Source organism: Heloderma suspectum, chromosome 11 (genome assembly GCF_057233095.1).
Source record: "Heloderma suspectum isolate Gila_16-S chromosome 11, 16-S_ref, whole genome shotgun sequence".
Lineage (NCBI taxonomy): Eukaryota > Metazoa > Chordata > Lepidosauria > Squamata > Helodermatidae > Heloderma > Heloderma suspectum.
In genome coordinates, this window is record NC_139468.1 from 37,778,464 (window position 1) to 37,784,607 (window position 6,144).

The window sequence follows — 6,144 nt, forward strand, 5'->3', positions numbered from 1 at the left end:
AAACCACAGCAGATAAGAGTTGAATCTCTTGATAAATTCTAATTCAGCTATTTCCCATTAAATCTTTGAATTTTCTTTGTTCAAGAATGGCCAACTTGAGGACAGTGATAGTGTCCTGGGAGATTGCAGTTCCATAGTGCCCAGGATCCCATTGGCAGAGAGGAAGACTGGAACCAGTTTGACAGTGCAATCCTGCACATAACTACACAGAAGTCAGTCTCTTTTTACTCCTAGGAAAGTATGTGTATGACTGCAGCCTTTATCTGCTATATCCTAAGCAGCCAGTCAGCTACTCCTGGTTGGTCTCTCCTCCAGCTGCTCTGGGTGGGAAGCTCAAGGACTCCCATGAAAAGGAGTTGGCAGTCTTGTGGTCCAGGATACAGGCAGAATTCAGTTCCAGACAGGCAGTGCAAATGAGAAGGCAGCAGAAAGCACAGTAGGGGTATGCATTTCTTTGAAAAACAAAGGGAAAATGAACAAATGCGATTCATTCATTCATCCATTTGTGGTTATAGGCATCAAGAATGTGAATTTGAATGAATAATGACAAAACGAATGAGAATCCGTTTATTTCTTCATTCGTTCCTTTTTTTATCTCCATTGCATTGGAGGTATTCTTTTGCTTTGAAGAAGGACTCTGTGTGCATTTCACAGAAAGGTCACAGGGGTAGGCAAGAGAGAGAGCAGTGACATTAACTGGCGGGGGGGGATTCTACTTAGTTTACATAGCAGATACTCGGTTTCAGTTCCAAAAATCCATTTGATATATAGTCCTCAAATAGAAGCCATATCAGATATTAAACTGATAAGAACAGATACTACACTTGATCTTAGCCAAAAGGCCATACCTCCCTGAACACGCCTGTTCTCGGAAGCTAAGCAGAGTTGGGCCTGGTTAGTACTTGGATGGGAGACCGCCTGGGAATACTGGGTGCAGTTACTAGGTTGTGAGTGTGCACCTTTTAAGACTGGCTATAAAATGGGGGCCTTTTGCCTTATCTATTGGAAATTTGGCAGGTCTGATGGCCGGAGGGGTAGGTAGCATGCTTACAAATTTCATGCTGCTCTGTTCAAAAGAAACACGGATGTTATAGGAATTAGAGGACTGGCTGGATCTTCTATTAAAATCAGTGGAAACCCAAATGAACTCATTCAATTCCAACATATGAAAAATTAAACAAATTAAAATGTCAAAAAGAAAAAAGAAAAAACAAAACAATTTCTCCCCATTGCTTTCACCCCATAAATGCAAGCAAGCTAAGTGTATAAAAAGGCACCAGGATCTGGGAGCAACTCTCTGGGTATGCTTCATTGCACAGATAAGAGAAGAAAAAAACTGAACAATGGGGTGGTTGAGGAATGTATTCATTGAATTACATTTGTATTCCACCTTTCCTCCAAGGAACTCAAGGCACCATACAAGGTGATACCTTTCTGCATGTTTATGCCCACAACAGCCCTGTGAGGTAGGTTAGGCTGAGAGAGAGAAAGAGGGTCACTAGCCCAAGGTCCCCCAGTGAGTGTCATGGCTGCAGGGGGTGGGATTTGAATCCAGGTCTCCCAACATTCTAACCACCACACTGCACTGCCTTTCTGAGTGATCTATGGTGTGAAAATAGTCTGTGCACCTGCAAAATATTGGAAGATATGCAACACTTTCCTAAAGAACTTAAAAATCCATCCTTCATAGGGATGGGTGAACTTATCCTGGGGTTAATTCATTATTTCCTCAGAAAATAATGAATTCACCCATGTTAGCTTGGATGAGAGTTCTCCTTTAAAACATATTCTTGTTCCACGGCCTTTCTGTGTAATGTTGACTTGCTGTCTGTCACAGACCATGCAGGAGAGTCAGGAAATGGAGAAAATGAATGTTTATATACCTACCTGGCTGATTCTTTGAATGTGATTGGTTGTGGTTCAAGCGATATCATCACACTTTACCTTAATGATAGATGATAGATAGATAGATAGATAGATAGATAGATAGATAGATAGATAGATAGAACTTTATTACGGTCAAAGACCAGCCCCCAAAAGGAACTACGTTAAAATTAAAATTATCTGCCATATATCCCCAATCAAATTAATAGACACTTCAACACAGTGTAGTACTAATGTAATGCATATCAGTCATATTGGGTGAATGGCATTACTCTTAACGAAGAAAAGGGTTAATCCAACCAACTCAGCAGATGTGCAGGAATGGCATTGTTTACATGCAGACTACGCATGTTCTGGAGTTCGCAGTCAAATCAAATCCAAATTTAACAGCAAATTCATAGAACACCAATCCAGGCGCATTACAGAAGCGATCATTATGAACAGACAAGCTTTGACCAGCAAGCCAACCAATTATGAAATGTGGTGGCATCGCTCATCCTTCGTCTTGCAAAACAGCTGCGCTCACTTAGATAACTCACCTAAATGTCACCCTGGAATGAACATTTCATGGAAACGCATGGCTCTTGCACATTCTTCCCCACATTGATCTCACACAAGCTTTACGTTAGAGCCAAAGAAGACCCTTTGATACATTATGGATGATTTAGATCTGACTGTGCTACAACGTGTAAATTAGCACGTGCCAGTCAAAGGGTGTTAAAATTATCTCTTCACAGAGAGGTGGCTTTACTTAAAACACCACTGCTGTTGTGAAGGGCTACTGATCGGGTAGCAATCAGAGAGAGAGAGAGATTCCCAGACCTCTTGAAAGGCAAGCCCTTGATCTCCACAGCCTCTCCACTCTTGATTCCGGAGAGCTTTGGATGGTTCCCTGTGCTGTGAAGAAAAAGAAAAAAACAGGGAGCTTATTGAAGCTCCAAGATCGTATCACTCACTGATACAAGCAAATAGGTTGTTCATTGCTCTGCAGTAACAGGCATGAAGTCAGCCTGACATTCATAGCTGAAAGAGAATAGAAGAGAACCCCCTGCTGGCTTCTATTAAGGGAATATTTTGCCTTCATTACAAATACCAGGAAGCCCGCAGGGCCTGGTTTGCCTGTGATTGATGGATTGGGGAGCTCTCTGTCTAAACAGGTGCAGAGCTTTCACTTGCTTCTAGACCTGGCGCTCCTGTATGACAAGCAGGTGGCTGTGGTGTTCTTGAAAAGAGGGGATCTTGCTGTGCTGATCCATGCTGTTGACATTTCTGGGCTTGACTGCTGCAATGCATTGTGTGTGGAGCTGCCCTTGAACATCTCCCAGAAGGTTAAGCTTGTACAAGATGCAGTTGCTTTGGAATACTGGGAGGTGTAACGTAGGGGTGTGTCAGGGTTGGATTGGAGCCCATAGAGCCCCAAAGCAGTTCTGATTCTGAGGAAGAGACAGAAACTGTAGCAGGGCTGCTGGGGAGGAGAGGAGAGCTGCTCCCTTCTTCTCCTCCCACCCTCACTACAGCAACGGTGGCAGCAGCGAGGGACAGGCTGGCCGTTTTACCTAAGTGTAAGAGAGTTGCATAAAACAACCAGTCTGTCCCTCACCACCACCGCCACTGTAGTGAGGGGGCGGGGAGGAGAGGTGCTCTGTTCTTCCCCTCGTTCCTGCTACAGCAGTGGCAGCGACAGGCGGCTCGCTTGCCCTGCTCAGCAAGTGGCGAGTTGGGCAAGAGCTGGGGCCACACAGGGGCATCCAGGGGGCGGGGCCAAACCGGTGATTTCTCGCCAGGCTTCAAGTCCCAACTGGACGCCCATGCCATCCCTCATGTGACCTATTCCGCTGGTGTTATCTCATCTGCACAGGCAGGACCAATTCAAGGTGTTTGTTTCAACTTCTAAAGTTCGCAATCCTCTGGGATTCAGGTGCTGAGGATCTCAGCACACTAGGGATATATGGATTCCCCACCGTCTGTTCCAGTGGGGAATCCACGGGGGGGGGGAGCAATCTGTTCCCCCCCCCCGAATCCTCGCAGAGCAGCTCCGCTCCACTAGGGATGTACGAAAGTGACTTACCTTTCGCGGATTATGTTGATGGTGGGGGGTAGGCGTTCCATCCCTCCCCCTGGAATCCTGGCCGGGGGGGAGGCACTCCGTTCCTCCCCCCGGAATCCTCGAATGGCCAGCTGTGCTCCACAGCAGCTCTGCGGAGCAGCCGGCCAAGCCTGGCCCGGCCAGGCCAGAGCCGTCCGCAGCCGGATTTCCGGTTGCGAAGGGCTCTGGGTAAAAAAAAAAAAAAACGCGTATGCAAATGGCAGCGGCTACGGCCGCCACCAATTGCGTTCCTTCTTTTTGGCCGTCTTAATCTACGTAAATATTTACGTAGACTATGACGGCAAAAATAAAGGGGACCGCAAATAGCATAGCGGGCGCTATTTGCGTCCCTTTTTCATTCACCGTTTTAGCCTACGTAAATCTTTACATAGATTAAGATGGTAAAAAGAAGGAACGCAAATGGCGGCGGCCGTAGCAGCCGCCATTTGCGTAAGCATTTTTTTTTTTAACCCACCCAACCATGATAGGCTACGTAAAGATTTACGTAGCCTATCACGTCTTTTTTTTCTTTTTTTTTAAACCTAGCCATGATAGGCTACGTAAATCTTCACATAGCCTATCACATTTTTTTTTTTTTTTTACACAAGCCTCGTAATGGTGGTGGTGGCAGCCGGTCAGAAGACCGGCTGCTGCCGCCACCAGAGCTGATGCTGGAGCCGCCGCCGCCCGGAAGATCCGCCCCAGGTGAGTCTCGTCCCGGGGGGGAACTGCAGGGGGGTGGCAGGCCGTTCCGCCACGGAGTTCGGGGGGGCGAATGCACTGGCCTTCGGCCTCACCGAGATCCGTGGTGGAATTCTCTGACATCCTACGCTCCACGAGGATTCCGCAGAGCTGAGGGTCACCACTTACCGTTTGTTTTCGGGTCTGCAGATTGTGTCATCCGCCTCGTTCCGCCATCCGCATGCCCCGGATTCCCCCATTTTTTTTCTGGCTCCCCGAACTTATGAAAATAATTCTGTAAGTACCTCCAAAAAACCCTTTTCGCACGCCCCCTCTCAGTCTCTATAATTCGTGGTCTGAGGGCTCCAATTTACAGAAATGTTTCCAGTTTACAAAACATTTCCATGAATGCTTCCGGGTTTTCAGATGGCGGGAATCCCCCACGTAACTTCCGCTCACCGGACCTGTCCTGACCTCACCTCACCTCACCGGATCTGACCTCACCGGACCTGACCTCAGCTCCACAGACAATAAACAGAAAAGATGGAGGATTTCTGTGGACTTCGCGACTCAGCCCCAGCAAAAGAAAGCCTTGGGTCACAAGGAAAATGCCTATTTATTATTGTAAAAAGGGTAAAGCCGTTTGCATTCTTCTTCTATTTCCAATTAATGGATTTCTTTTCATGATTATTTTCATAGAATCCGCCGGATTTTGTTCGGCAGACAAAAAAAAATGGCTCCGCGTGAGCTCCAGTCCAGGTCGACCAGACCGCCCCATTCCGAGGAGGATTCCACGGACCGGATTTGTCAGAATTCGATCCCATTTAAAATTCATGCGGAATTCTCTGATATCCCTACAGCACACACACATACCCCATGGCGGCTCCATCCATCAGATCATGGCTGCCACGGGTAAGGATGGACGAAAGTCCCTTACCTGGTCCCGCAGCTTTTTTCGGTGTGGGGGGGAGGCGCTCCATTTCTCCCCCCGAAATTCTTGGCGGGGGAGGAGACGCCCTGCCCCTCCCCGGCAAAATTCTGGCCGGAGGGGAGCGCCCCGCCTCTCCGGCCGTGAAAAAAAAAGTAAAGTTAAAAAAAAAACAACGTGATAGGCTACGTAAAGATTTACGTAACCTATCACGGCTAGATTTTCAAAGTCAGCCTTTGCCCTTATAATAGCGTCTACGTGAATCTTTATGTAGACTACCCGTGCCCAAATAAGGAACGCAAATGGCGGTGCCCATGGGTGCCGCCATTTGCATACGCACTTTTTTTTTTTTTTAAGGCAGCCGTGATAGGCTACGTAAAGATTTACATAGCCTATCATGGCTGACTTTGAAAATCTAGCCGTGATAGGCTACGTAAATCTTTACGTAGCCTATCACATTGTTGTTTTTTTACTTTGTAATGGCGGTCGGAAGACCGGCCGCCGCCACCGCTGCCGAACCGCCGCTGAACCGCCGCCGGGACCTGCCGCCGAGAGGGACATTCGC

General features: G+C 47.3%; 1 pseudogene; it reads right to left on the reverse strand.

Moving 5' to 3' along the window:
• Window positions 1-734: 734 nt before the first annotated feature.
• LOC146337251 (U2 spliceosomal RNA) lies at window positions 735-850 on the reverse strand (annotated as a pseudogene).
• Between the last annotated feature and the right edge of the window lie 5,294 nt (window positions 851-6,144).